The sequence below is a fragment of the Haliaeetus albicilla genome, chromosome 11 (assembly GCF_947461875.1).
Source record: "Haliaeetus albicilla chromosome 11, bHalAlb1.1, whole genome shotgun sequence".
Classification (NCBI taxonomy): domain Eukaryota; kingdom Metazoa; phylum Chordata; class Aves; order Accipitriformes; family Accipitridae; genus Haliaeetus; species Haliaeetus albicilla.
Window position 1 is genome coordinate 6,731,254 of NC_091493.1, and position 15,540 is coordinate 6,746,793.

A 15,540-nucleotide genomic window follows, 5' to 3' on the forward strand; every position below is an offset into this window, starting at 1 on the left:
AATTCGAACCGCCGAGGAAAATGACCTGCCTGGCTGAACAGGGAGCTTTTGCTAGGACTCAAGGAAAAAAGGAGAGTTTATCATCTCTGGAGGAAAGGGCGGGCAACTTGGGAGGAGTACAGGGATCTTGTTAGATCATACAGAGAGAAAATTAGAAAAGAAAAAGCTCAGCTAGAACTAAATCTGGCCACTGTCATAAGGGACAACAAAAAATGTTTTTACAAATATGTTGACAGTAAAAAGAATCCCAAGGAGAATATCTTTCCTTTAATGGATAGAGAAGGGAACGTAGCAACCAGTGATGAGGAAAAGGCCGAGGTACTTAATGCCTTCTTTGCCTAGTCGTTAATAGTGAGTCCAGTTATCCCCAGGATACGCCACTCCTTGAGCTGGAAGGCGAGGATGAAGAGCAGAATATACCCCCCTTCATCCAGGAGGAATTAGTTAGGGACCTGCTACGCCATCTGGACACTCAGAAATCTATGGGATCCATCCAAGAGTACTGAGGGAACTGGCAGAGGTGCTTGCCAAGCCACTCTCCATCATCTCTCAGCAATCCTGGTCAATGGGGGAGGTCCCAGAGGACTGGAGGCTTGCCAATGTGACTCCCATTTATAAGAAGGGTCGGAGGGAGGATCCGGGGAACTACAGGCCTGTCAGCCTGACCTCGGTACCGGGGAAGATTATGGAACGGTTTGTCTTGAGAGCGCCCACATGGCAAGTCCAGGACAAGCAGGGGATCAGGCCCGGTCAGCATGGGTTTATGAAAGGCAGGTCCTGCTTGACCAACCTGATCTCCTTCTATGACCAGGTGACCCACCTAGTGGATGAGGGAAAGGCTGTGGATGTGATCTTCCTTGACTTCAGCAAGGCCTTTGACACTGTCTCTCATGGCATACTCCAAGAGAAACTGGCGTCTCGTGGCCTGGATGGGTGCACTCTTCACTGGGTGAAAAACTGGCTGGATGGATGAGCTCGGGGGGTTGTGGTGAATGGGGTGAAATCCAGTTGGTGGCGGGTCACAAGTGGTGTTCCCCAGGGCTCAGTGTTGGGGCTGGTTCTGTTTAATATCTTTATCGATGATTTGGATGAGAGGATTGAGTGCCCCTCAGCAAGTTTGCAGACAACACCAAGTTGGGAGGGAGGGTTGATCTGCTCAAGGGTAGGAAGGCTCTACAGAGGGATCTGGACAGGCTGGATCAATGGGCCAAGGCCAATTGTATGAAGTTCAACAAGGCCAAGTGCCAGGTCCTGCACTTGGGTCACGGCAACCCGATGCAGCGCTACAGGCTTGGGGAAGAGTGGCTGGAAAGCTGCCCAGCAGAGAAAGACCTGGGGGTGCTGGTTGCCAGTGGCTGAATATGAGCCAGCAGTGTGCCCAGGTGGCCAACGGCATCCTGGCCTGCATCAGAAATAGCGTGGCCAGCAGGAGCAGGGAGGTGGTTGTTCCCCTGTACTGGGCACTGGTGAGGCCGCACCTCGAGTCCTGTGTTCAGTTTTGGGCCCCTCGCTACAGGAAAGACAGTGAGGTGCTGGAGCGTGTCCAGAGAAGGGCAACCAAGTTGGTGAGGGGCCTGGAGCACAAGTCTTAAGAGGAGTGGCTGAGGGAACTGGGGTTGTTTAGTCTGGAGAAGAGGAGGCTGAGGGGAGACCTTATCGCTCTCTACAACTACCTGAAGGGGGGTTGTAGTGAGGTGGGTGCTGGTCTCTTCTGTCAGGTGGCTGGAAAGAGGACAAGTTGCAGCAGGGGAGGTTTAGATTGGATATTAGGAAAAACTTCTTTACTGAAAGGGTTGTCAGGCATTGGAACAGGCTGCCCAGGGAAGTGGTTGAGTCACCATCCCTGGAGGTATTCAAAAAGCAAGTGGACCAGGGTACTTCAGGACATGGTTTAGCGGGCATGGTTGATGGTTGGACTTGATGATCTTGAAGGTCTTTTCCAACCTAAATGATTCTATGTTTCTAAATGCTCCACTGTATATTGGAAGTTGTTCAGCTAAGTCTCAGGCTGTCTTCATAGCTTATTTCAGTGAGGTCCCTGTGATGAGGGGTTGGGGAGAGGCTACGTGGTCTTTGTGTGTGCACTAACCAAACAATGTGCTGATAGAAGCACTGAGAACAGATGCAGTGAGACTTAGCTCTGATCTTTCAGCTGAATTTCTAGCTTCCATCTCTACATGACCAAGCTGTTAAGTGAGAGTCACACGTGTGGATAATTGAGCAAAAAGCTGTTACTTAATATAACTATTGTACTTAGAAATGTTTTGTACTTGTCAATCCAGCAATTTGCCCTCTGCTCATGCAGCTCGGTTTTATTTGCACTGGGGCCCATGTGGCAGTGTGGGTTGCCTTGACCCTTATGTGCTTGAGCCTGGGAGTGTGAGGGCAGGGAGAGTGCTTGTGTGACCCCTAATGAGGGTGCTGAAGAGAATTTCCTGGACTTATGTCGAATGCGTACATTCATTATGAGTAGGATCCATATCTATGAAATAACCTGAATTGGAGTAACTACTTTAGCATAACTTTTAAGTGATTATACTGTGGCATAAATGTTTTTGGCAGACATGAAGCAGATACAAATGTTGGTTTTAGTACTTCAGTAGATTTACTGGAACTGCAGAATTGTTGTTATGCTTTCATGTGATTTTGGTTTTTAAATATAATCCTAGAATGTGAATTCAATACAAGTATACCTGAAGAAGCCTCTTGCAATTGATATTCTTTACTCCAGTAAAATAATTATGTTGCTTGCTTTAAATTACGTTACTTAAGAAGTTTAAACTCACTGTGACAAGGAAATATGGTCTGGTCCCTGGAGGTTATTTAGTAGATGTGGTAGACCATTCTGTTTACAAGTTCATATAGCAAACATCCACAAATTTCTATTGGTAGGGAACTAAAAAAACAAATGAACCTTAAACTATAGTTGTTTTTATTGGTATCTGCTTCTAGATCCCCATTTTCACGCCTTCTCAATGTTAGCAAGCATTTTCAAAAGAAAATAGTGTTGCTATATCGAGTCCTTTTTTGATGAAGTCTGTGTTATCCAGTTCTTTCCAGTTGCATTTGGATATATGGTGTTACAGAAATACATCATTCAAGTACAGTGGATTTAACTTGTTTTGCCAATATATAATGATTCTTACCTTTCACATGCAAAACCTATGTGTGTTTATTGCTTGCTTACTCTGTCTTCTAGCATAGGCTTTCCAAAACATGTTTAATTCTTTCCGCTTGAAAGAAGAATTCATAGATATTTCCTTAGTCATGTAGGCATATATGTTGTTCCTGTTGACTGCAATTCCATGCCTGTGTTGATTCCTAGCTGCAGGAAAATCCAACTGTTAGGAGACTCTTTTTGTAGACTTTGCTTTCAGCTGTCAAGTGAGGTAGTTTGCAGACTAATGCAATGATGATTTAACTTTAAAATGCTAGCTTCCCCTAATAATAATTCCATTTCTTCATCATAAACCTATTGCTATTATGGATATTTTTGTTCTCTGGGAGAAAGTTGATGGGTAGTTTCTGTCTGACCCATTTAATTGTTGGAAGAAATCTGATGCCTGGCTTTTGCCATTTTGGCAGTCTCACAGAAGGGCTAAATTATTCTGCAAGTCCTGACTTGCCAGACGTATGAAAATATCTCTCTGCACAGATAAATCAACAAGCTACTGCAGTATTTTTGGATCTAGTACTGCTGGGCAGGTACAGTATTCCTAGGTAAAGAACCCCATGTCTTTTCAGAAGGAAACTTGCCAGGCTGTTTCCAGGCTAGCTGTTTTTCCTTGCCTCCTGAGTTTCTGGCATTCTCAGACAACATCCTAACCCATTTCAAAATGTTTTAGGCTGCTGTGTCTGAAAGGGGAAGTGACTTGTTTTGTGTGCATGTGTGTGTGTAAGTATATATATATTTGAGGTGACCTGGTAGCAGCTAGCTGTTTGAAGCTTTTGACAAGAGGCGATGTAGCATCGAAAACACAAGATGTCCTTTTTTTCCAAAAGGCTATAAAAGACATTCTAGCTGCAGAAGTTCAAGTTTTGTTTTATCCCTCCCCCCCCTCGCCCCAAGAAAGTGTTTAAATCATTAATTTCATTGTGACCCATATTTTTTCTTGGCAGTATGTCCGAACAACTGACTGATCACTTAAAAAATGCCTGGATCCCTCTATCACCACATCAGTGAAGGTGCAGCACGCAGGGGCTGTTCATTCCAGCTGACCCCTAGCTGCTGTCAACCCGACATGCTGTCCTAGCATTGATGTATCATTCACATTCTTTGTGGGATCACTGTTGCTGTTGGTTGACAAGCCTTTCTGCTTGCTTGAAAGGTCATACTGGAATTTTATTGGCTAGAGGAGCCTGTGAGAGATTGGGGAAGATGCTCTAAATATGGCTTATATGTATGCCTTTTTATAGGTTTTGATGTTTTACAGTGGTTTGATTATATCTCGAAAAAGAGTATTTGAAGTGAGTTTATGCCTCTTCTGCCAAGTACAATCACCCACCCAGGAGCTTCTGATTCTGTTTTTCCAATGTATTTTCTTGTGTTAACTGCTGCTCAGACAACCCCCCTTAAAATGATTAATTATATGAACCATATCCACACTCTTCAGGAGAAGAAAAGGTGTGTGTGGGGGGGTGTTCCCCTTCAGCTGGCAGAAACATAATTTTAAAGGTCTGCTCTCTGAAAGTATTTGGGTGTCTGGCCAAGAGTTAAGAATGCAGAAAAACTCTGTTCTTTCCTGCTCTATAAATGTTAATCTAGGTGGGAGGCAGTTACTAGGTAGTAGATACACTGTACTGGAAAATGGTTATATAGTAATAAAAAGGATTTAGACCTATTTTTCGCTTTTCTTTGTTCATTTTTACAGGCATTTCAATTTGTAGTAGCATGGTTTGAAGTAAAGACTGCATAGTGTAGTAGATACTGGATGTCCAAAAGTTGCTTAGTCTGGTGTTGCTGCTTTAAGTCTATTAACTTTAATAACAACTGTTCCATCTCTCCATGATTAAACTAGGAAAATGGGGAAGTTTCTAGACTTAATTGGAAAGAAAAAAAGATATGTACTTGAAGAACCACATTTGCTGTGCACGTCTGTCTTGCTAGATAAGAATTTCTTTTTTTCTGTAACATTTAGGCTCACTTTCTTTGCCCCTTCTCCTCCAGCTCTACCAGCTTCTCTTACTGGCAGTTTTGGAGGACTGTACTGGTGGGCATGCCTCCTCATGTTCGTCAAGGGCAAAGCTTTCCAGCAGTTTGTCTCATTAAGTTTATTTCAAGTTCGTGGGTTTTTTTTCCTTCCAGCCTGGTGTTGGGACAGATGCAAAGAAAACTGGGATAGTGGTGGGGAAGCTTAAGCATTTCCATGCTTTTGTCTTGTCTGTCTGTCCCCTCTCACTGATATTTGAATCTCTTGACCATTTGCAGTGAAATATATGGTGCATGAAACTATGATAACTAAAGACAACTTTTTTTTCCATAGAGAATTCAATGAAAACTAATGTTTAGGTAAGTGGATGGGAGCCAAAGTTAACACTTTGCATACAAAGGCACAGGGAGCTCAGCAGGTGATGATTTAATTTGGTCACAAACCAGTTGTGCAGAGTCATGCATGTCCTTAAGCCACAGCGTGTGCTGTCATATCCCCAGCAGTCCAGGCTGAGTAAAACTACAGGATAGAGTGCTGTGGAGGTAAGCTCATGGGGTGAGAAGGGAAGAAGCTTTGGGATGTAGTAAGAGATTGGAGTGTGTGGAGTGCATTATGGGAGGGAACTCAATTTTGCAGCTCCATGGGGAAATCAGAGTAATATGATGAGAGCATATTTGGGAACATGAGAAACCACACACTTGTCTTCTCTTTCTGGGAAAAAAGTTAGTTCTAAGGAAAAAAAAAAAATTCATAAGAAAGCAGTGAGTGATGTGGAAGGTGTGTCCTATATAAGCACCTGTTAATCAGTATAAACAATGAAGCAAGATGTAATCTCTAAAGCAGTTTATGTATTCTCCACAGTAATGTAGTTGAGATTTTTTGGTTTTGAATACCTGTACCCTGGCAACGTGGTTCAAAATTGCACTACCACAGATTTTCTCTATACTGGTGTGAAAATGTTGTAGAAATGTAGGTTTTACTGTTGAAATATCATGAGAGACTTCAGGATATGTAATAACAAATCAGAATTGCAGACTTTGCAAAATCTGTTCATCCCTCATGAAGTGTCACCTGTCAGGTGATGACTAAATTACCTTTCAAATTATAGCAGCATAAACTGAAATAAGAGACTAAATAATTCTTAAATGAGCTTAGCCCCCCCCTATATAGAGTCTTATTTTTGTTAGGTCTTTGATGCTTTCTCTTGCAGGTAGAAGAAAAATGTAAATATTTCATAGGATTTCTGTAAGAATTAATGACTTTGAATGTGTCCATACAGATTGTTGGGGTTGAGCTATGCACAAACACAAGCCAGGTAAACCTGCCAAGGTAGCATTCATTGCTGTCTATGGTGTACCTTAGTATTTGCATCCATGCCTTTATTTCTGTTAAGTGCTGAATGCTAAGAATTTGGGAAGGTAAACATCAGAGTAAAGCTCCCTAGAAAAAACCTTGAAGTACTAATTCTTGGGACTTGTTTCTCCCCCCCCTGCCCTACCGCCCCCTGTTCAGATGTAGCTGACCATGTGGTGCTCTCTTGTCTCAGCTCATTTCTTCCTTGAAATTGTACTGGCAGGCTAGCTGATAGACAAATAAGTCATTGATGATTACAGTTTGTAGGTTTTTGCAGTGCTACTCTGAGAAGTAACTGAATGCTGCCTGGGTATTTAATGAAATATGGAAAGGTGCTAATTCTGAGAGGTAGGAATAAAGTGATTGTTCTTGTCAGATTTGGTAATTGCAATACTCTTGCCTGTGTATCAAGCAATCCTGAATATGCTTGCATTTCTAGAATAAGGCAGTTGTCACAACACTAAATGCAATGAGATACTTCACAGATACGGGATGAACAGCAGTGAATCAAGAACTTTTACGTATTAAAAAAAAAAGGAGGGAAAAAAAAAAAAGCTGGCTACCTTGAGGCTGTTTGAGTGTTTCCCCTCCGTTTTCTGGCGATGAAGTACTTGAGCGGAAAAACCTATATAGCTGTAAAAGTAAGTAACAGTTGCCATCTGGAAGTTTGCTTTGTTAATCTGCGAGAGTATGGGTTTGGTACTGCTAAGTCCCTTCAGCCATTGGGTTCCAAGGGCTAGATCTCTCTTATTCTTAGAGTTGATCACTAATAGGTTGTGATTGTAATTGGGTATAATGAGTATAACAATTATACTCATTCAAGAAATGTCTTAAACATACTAATGTTCTTCAGTTGTACTGTAGCCATTGCTAGGGTGTATGTCAACTGTGTTTAACCTCTCAGGCATTGGTAACTTGTCACCTGCGTGAGGTATTATTAATTGACCCTGCAGGGTCTGTGAATTATTGGTCAGATAATAATGCCAGAGCAGTGATGAGATCTGGCATTTGCAAGCTTGGGCATGGTAAAATGTTTTCCTTGCGTTTCATGGGTTTATTGCATTTGTGCATCTGTTGTAAGAATATGTTCTTTGTACCATGTAAACTGTACAAAGTGATAATTTAATTTCCCGATCTGCGTAAGCAGATGTTACATTAATTCCATTTTATCTCCAGTGAAATAAGAGGCACTGTGTGTATGATGGCAGTTTCGGCTGTACCTGTTGGCATTAACAGTGCAAACACATGTTCTGTTTTCTGGATTCTGCCTGGCTATTGGACATGCAGTGTAGACTTTCTCTTAGTGCCCTTGGTAGTCTGGGGACTTTGGTGGTTTTGGTTTTTTTTTCTTCTTTCCCATTCTGCTTTTTTATCTTCTGAAGGAGTAAGTTGGTCTAATTGTTACGTTATATGGCATGCTTGATTAACTTTACAGACTGCTGCCTTTGCTGACAGTTTAACTGGAAAGCTGTTTGTACGTTCATGGATTAGAGTGTAATTATGCTTTTAAAATTGATTTATTTTTGATACTTCAATTAAACTTTCTTATAACTGAGTACTCATGCCCTTGCAAGTGGAGAGAGGAGGGAATATTGCAAGTGCTACATGCAAGAGTATTTAATGAAACAAACCCCATCAAATTAGCTGGCTGCCTAGCATGCTTCTCAAAATGTTGAAAAAGATGAAACTAAAGTGCAAAAAACCTGCAGGCATCTCTGAGATAAAAGCATCTTGGCAGCTCTAGCTAAGAGTATCGTTTGTGTCATTTGATATTGTTTTGTATTCTTTGTTATTCCAGTGCAAAATGTAATTAAAGGCTGCAAAATCAAGCACTGAAATGTTGGGAAATGGTAATGCTATCAACTCAGCTGAATAATTCTACCTGCCACGCTTTGTAGTTTTAATGCATTGCAGCAAAATCTTAAGGACTACAAAGTTAAGGTAGAGAATTTGATCAGTAAATTAGGATGGGGGAAGAATGTAATCATTACCTAAACAACTGGAATAGTAAAACCGTAAACTTCAGAATGGTATTTTAAACAGAGTATTGCATAGCAATTCTTAACAAAAAATTTAAAGGAAAGTGGAATTGGCTGTGTCTGTTGTTAAAGCCTGCATCTACCTGACATTGCAGTTAATTACGGTAAGCGTAATTAATAATGTATTTTAAACTTATAAAGGTTGTTTTGTAAGTCTGTGTTGTGTTGTCTGTGTGTCTGTCCCCCCACCCCCCAAGTCTTCCCCCAGTCAAATGCTTCCTTTGATTCTAAATTAGTAACTTGAGTCAGCCTTTATATATGTAGTTCTCTTCTGGCAATTTCTTTGGCTTGACCCATCTTTCACACTCCATGTAGGCAGTGTTCTTACCCAGTTCATACAAAAGAAAATCCCTAAAGAGTGAATCTATGTTAAGTAAAGTAGACTTCTAAAAATTTGGAGGGTCAGATTGACTGGCATGTGATAGCTGTTTTATGTATTCTGGAGCTCCAAAGCAACTGGAGAATGCAGAGCTAGTTTAGACAGATTTACAGCTGCTTTGCCTCACTGACTCAGGGCAACAGGACCTGCAGTTTATTTTTCAGTCTTGATATTTTGTGAACTCCTGAATTTTCTCATTTCCTTTTTTCCACGCTTCAAGTATGTATCTATTTCCTCCTTCTGTGTATCCATCTTGTTGGCTAGTTCAGATGCAGCAGGTTTGAGGATGTTTAGTACTGAGATTAATTTTTAAGGAAAGGATCCTAAAAGCATGTTTCCCTCCATTGTGCCTGCAACTTCTCATTTTTCAGTCTGATTGAAGCCACAACTGCATGAACAAAGATGGCTGCTACTTGCCTTCTGTTTTTGCTACTGGGAATGAAGCCAATTGCCCCCAGGGAAGAAAGTGGCTTCCTATCTGTAGGGATATAGATGATGACTTTGAGAAAGGATGAAAGCAAGCTAACAGTTATTCTTTGCTGAGAGGCAGCCTATGGCATCCGTCCTTCTGAGAGTGTAAGTAAATGGCAGCTGTTGTGGAAAAAGGGCAATTGTTTTGAGAGGTTCTCTGGAGAACATTATTCTTCATTCTCCAAAGAGCCATGGGAGAAAGTTGCTGCTAAATCAAAATTTCTTCTCATAGCCTCTCCATTTCACTAAATAAACTGTAAGATATTAATCTTAAATATACATGCGTGGAGATGATTTGGGAGCAATTCTGGTAGCACATATTTGAAGAACATGTTACATCCTTTGAACTAGTGAACTTTTGAGAATTCTTTTTAAAAAAATAATCCATTCAGTACAGAATGAGTAAGTGCTGTAATTCTGTAGGGGATAACTATAGTTATGCATGACTAGAAGCTTTAAATCTTAGGTTTAAGTACTGAACTTCTTCCCAACTATTTGAAGCTAGGATACTGTCTATCAGATGGTGACCTGCTTGTTCTTTTCTTGGGTTAGTCATTCACTGTGCGGCTCTTTTAGAAGCAGCATTTAGGCAGGTTTTTTTTCCTCTCTTCCCTCTGCTTAATGAGTAAAGTTGTGACTTCTCTACTATATTTCTCTCACTGGTACAAGGTGACATTGTGGCTCAGGTGTGTTACTGAGGGTTGTTACTGACTGGTTCAATAATTTGCTTCTCAGTGGATTCCCTGAAAGCAGTGCAAGTGACCCATGTTAGAGAGTAAAGCAGAGCAAGCTGACAAGTCTCTGAATGTGCACTGCAGTGCAGAGATGTACTTGAGCAGGGTTTAAGCCGTCATAGCCACAGTAACATGGAGTTCAAAGTAAATGCTTTGGCAATTGGCCTGCGCTCTTAAAACTGGTCTTTACAGGTCTTCTAGCCCACTTCTAACATCTCTTGTCCTCATTTGTTGGCTAAAATCCAAGCTGTACACTAAATCAGTAAAGGTAGTGTAGGTGCACTCTGTGTGTGCAGTTTGTGTTTGTCAGGCATTTCAGGCACTTGCTGTCTTAAGTTACTGCTTTGTTGTGTTAATATTATGTCATGAAAAAACCTCTGGAAACTGGCATTAATGGCTTAAAACCTCTCTAAGGTAGAGGTGGATCTGCATGTACTGGAAAGCTGGAGAAATTAACCCTTTTTGGTATCTTTTCCAAAAGTAAATTCTGCTGTTTATAATACAGTTCTGTTTCAGTACTGAGAGAGAGTTAAGTATGCCTTTGGCCTCCCTTCTGTAAAAGTGTAAGCAATAGGAATGACAGACCAATACTCTCACACGCACACGTGTGTGGAGATGTGAACTAATGTAAGTAATTTGGGCTCATATATGTTCTGTATTCCCATCTGGCCAGCCTGCTTCTTGAGTATGATATTTGTTTAAATAAAAACTGTAGTCAAATGTATTTATACAATTGGTAATGTTTGCATATAAAAGCACCCAAATTCTGCAAGCCATCATATTTGTAGGACGTTATTGTTCTACGACCCTTACACTGATTTGCCGTTGAAGCATACGTTGTTATGCTTCTTATGGGTGATATGCTGCTTCTAAATGTACTTTGAAGAAACCCCTTTGTAATGGGAAGTTGTACAGACCTGCTGGAAGAAACATAGAGCATGGTAGAAACTTTTATTGGTCACTGCACTCTTCCCTGAAGCATCTAATACAGATGTTTGTTCATTTTCTTGGCTTTTCTTGAATGGAGAGATGGTTGAATGACTGAAAGTTAGGAGACAGCTGCATACTGATGGGCCTTTCTGAGGCTGCCTTCTATTTTTCTTTTTTAAATGTGACAAAACTCAGTACCCCTAACTGCCCCACAAAACTGGGATCAGCCCAAACACTGACAGCTAGATGAGGCAGGAAACAATCACAAAAAAAGGTTGCTCAAAGGAGCTGAAGGTATTTTTCAAAGTTTAAGTGGAACTAGTACAGAGAAATAACTCTCCTTGAAATATCCCATAGTCCTATTGCTATTCAGCTTTAGTAAAATTAATTTGAAGAGTCTTTTCTTTGAGAGATGTATTTAAATTCAATTTTAGTAACTTCATTTTTGTGTCTCAGATAATGCCAAGTTTTGTCATGCCATTAAAACTTTTTGGTAGGTATTTGTAGAAGCAGCCTGTGCTTTTGTTGTTTTGCCATTGCTGTCATGAAACACCACTTTCCAGTGAGCCTGGTCTCGCTGAGAAAGTGCTGGTCCCTTCTCCCATGTCCCATTGTGGAAGACTGCCGTACAGTCCTCTCACACAGGATAATACCTTCTCTGACACATGGATAGTACCCTGGCACAGCAGTTCTGCTCTGATGTGTCAAGGGAGCGAGTGGCCCTTCTGTAAGAGGGATTGTGGTTCACCTCGGGTGCTGGAGTTGAGAGGCCATTTGGTAGCCCCGTCCCAGCTGTGACAAGGAGGACTGGTGGTCGGCCGCAAAGCTGTGAGCACCATGGGGCTAGGACTGCAGCATTGCACAGCGGGGACCACGGCACAAGGCTGTCAACTGTGTGGTGACATGATTACCTAGTAATAACTGTATTTTTTTAATTGGATATTGCCTTCATTTAGGATTGCCCCGTGACCACACTATTGCTGTATTAGCTGTTTTGAGTTAGAAGGAATGCAGGAGAGTGTTTCTGCTGAATTTATTGGAATGTCTACTGACTTCTGCTTCCCTTCTCTTATCCATGTTGGCTCTGAAGTTAAAATGGATTTTCTTTAACAACAACAACAACAAAAATATTATAAAACAAGCCTAAAATTGTAGTTCGAAGATCTCTTAGTGACACACACAAAAAACCCTCCAATTCCCAGAATTCCATAAGATGGCTTTGTTATTGGCCCTTCCTGTGTGCAGAAGACTTTTCTTGTAAATCAGTACCAGATTATCCATATATATAAAATAATGTTTTATCTGTAAAAATAGAACAAGCACAGCTTTTCAGCAGCATCGTAATTGTTTATTTCTTCTGTGTAGGCTCTTGCTAAAGCACTGGTTTTATGGCATGTGATAAGCTGTTGAAATATAGAGCATGTTGTTTTTAGCAGGAGCCAACAATTCTCTAATCTGTTAGGATATTGGGATTATATTTCTGAGGTTGCTTAGTAAGGATTTTAGGGAAGAATTTTATGATTTCAGGCTGTTTTTTAACTCTTAAGGTCTGTTTTTTAGAACTCAGTAGAGGTGTTTTGTTTTTTTTTTTTAAAATCATTGAGTTGAAACAAAGGTGCCAAATGTATGAATATTCAGTTTTCTGAAACTTTGTTTTTACGATGGTTAACATTTAAATAAAAACACCTACTGTTTAAATAAATATATGTTCATTTTTTTCCTTCATAGTGTTTCTCTGTATGTGGTATCAGCTGCACACTCTAACAATGTGGAAAAATGCGTTAGCATTAAGTAACTTGGTTTCTGCTATAAAAAGCAAGACTAGAATAAATCTTAACAGCCATTGCCAGGTAGACGAGTACTATGTGGTGACGGGAGCGAAGACTTTGCTGGTAGTGTTTTGGAAGATTTCAGGCTGAGTTTCTTTGCTTATGTAAAACAGTGGTCTTTGTTTGGCACTTCCAATGGTGCTGGGAGTGTTGTGTAGCTTCATTGATTGGTTCCATGCAGTGGAAATCTGACCTTTAGCAGATGTTTGAGAAATTGCCAGCATTCAGAGTGATCAGCAGACTAGACAGTTTTTTCCTTGTTATGTCGATGAGAACTTCCATTAGATTAGTAATGTGCGTGACAATGTTAAGCTTTTAAGTGATCAGTAAACTTTCTGAAAGAAGGCAGATTTTCCTGCAGTGTAGAGCTGCATCAAGTAATTTACTTTCTTATATATGTAGTTTTGCTAATTGGTTAGCTAATACAAATATTTTGATAATCTGTGTGCTGTGGGGTGGGGTTTTTTGTTTGGTTTTGTTTTTTTTTTTTAGTGAAGACATTTAGATTTTAAGTTTTGATTTGTCTGTATTTTTCTTAAAGGTCAGTTTTAGCATGCTGTTATAGCATCAATTTGGGATAAATGCTTTCAAAGAAAAAAGAACAAACTTAAATGGGCTGGGGAGGGGGAGGCAGCAGTGAAACATATCCCATCTGGAGCATTTGGCTTGGAACAGGATGTTGCATGACTCCATGTGAAGTCTGCTCTCACGAACAGTATCCTAAGTAATGTAGGAGATTCAGCTGCTTAGTGGTGGGAGTTTAGCTTGAAACAAGGTCTGTTTTCTCAAACTCCAACGGTTAGGACTACAGGAAAGAGGTGGGACTTAATAAGAGATTTATGTGATGAATAACTCAACAACACCAGCAGTTGCCAGATTAAACCCTTTCCTGCAGGTGCTGGCTTTCCTCAGAGCTCTACAATTGTTTTTCAGTGTGTTGCATGTGGGAAGAAAAATTATTTAAAGGATTAGAGGTTTAGTATGGAAAAAAAAAAACCCCTAAGTTGCCTGTTTCTGGTTTGAAATTTAAAAATCAAATAATTGCAAAAGGATTGATCTTGTCTTGGCATTAGATATTTTGCATACTTGTGCGCTTTTTTGGTGGGTGGGTGGGGTTTTTCCTATTTTTTTTATTGACATCTTGGGTGCAGAAAACATGTTAAGAAACCAGCCTGTACTGTGAAAGCAAGGGGTAGTCTTAACTGAACAACCAGTCCTGCCATTGTGGACTCTTGAGCAAAATGTATCCTGTGAATTTATTTATTTATTTATTTAAATCAACATTAGAAAGGAAGGGATGTGATGGTAAGAGAAGCCACACACATTAGAAAGCCTGGAAATCTTTGCCCTTTGCTCTGAGTGCTCAGGAACAGTTAATTTTTCCAGTGCTATGGAACTTGTAAGATATGTTTCTTTATTTTTATGATTCCCATGAATTTGTGCCAAAATTTCTTGGCAACTCATTTTGGTATCTAATAATCTATGTACCAAATCATATCAAGTTTTTTAGATATATGCAATATTCTGATCCCTTCTTACGAGCAAAACTAGAACAGCTTTCCTTGCCTGTGTGTAGTGTGTTTAATATTACTTCTGAATCTTATTTATTCAGCCTTCATCTCCTGATCTAAACATGAGGTAGTGGGAGATGGCAGCAACTCTTACTGGTTCCCTGAGTAGCTTAGATGTTTTTTTCTGTCTGGTTCATCAGTGATCTCCTTCTTCCCATCCTAAGAGAGTTAAGAATGGGTTTTAGCTGTGGCATTCCATCTTCCCTCTTTTTTTCCATGCAGTGACTGGGGAGTAAAGCATCTTGGCCTTACTGGTTTTGTGGGAAGTGAAATGCATGAGAGAAAAACATGGCAGGTTCTGTGTGCAGCACACCGCCCGCCCCCCCCCCCCCCCCCCCCCGCAGTTAGTTTTCATACATGTACTGAATAAAAATACTAGTATATGTATTTGTCTGCAATGTTGAGAACTATTATCTATTTAAAGTATACTGCAGTTGCATGATTGCAGGCCCTGGCTATGCTTAATACTCTTAATAGATTATATGTGAGGTATTTTTATCATAATGAAATAAATGTATCAAAAGCTGTGAGAAAGCCAATCATGAACATTACTTTCAAAAGTATTTATTGCATATTCCTTTAATTTATTGCAGTATTAATGTTTGTTGACAGTGGAGGACAGACATCTCAGCTTTGTGTTTTTGTCTTGGATGCTAAGTGAGGTTTTTACATGAGTAAGAATTGTTCCTTTCTCATTCACAGTGAGTTTACTGCAGCGCAAGGTCTATTATACATAAGGTTTATAAGGCAGTGAGACTGCTTGTTAGAAATAACATCCAGATTTGGAGTAGTCCATACAGTGAAGCAGAAGGCATTTGGTAAAGCAAGGCAGAAATCGTAGTTGTCATTCCCTGGTACGTTTTGAAAACAGATTCACTTCTTTATCAAAGAATACTTCAGTTAACTTACACCACTAAGAGTTCTGCAGCTGGTAACTCCTTCAGTCAGAAATATCTTCTTACAGTGTATGCATTTTCCTGAAGGGAACACTTGTGTCCCTTAACCTGAACAGCAATTTTATTGCTCATTCCCAAGGGGAATGGGAACAAGTGTGATGCAAATATGCTATATCTTCTCTTGCACT

General features: G+C 40.3%; 1 protein-coding gene across 2 annotated transcripts in view; it reads left to right on the top strand.

Moving 5' to 3' along the window:
* JMJD1C (jumonji domain containing 1C) overlaps positions 1 to 15,540 on the top strand; it is a 177,750-nt gene that overhangs the window by 28,489 nt on the left and 133,721 nt on the right. The window lies entirely within an intron of this gene.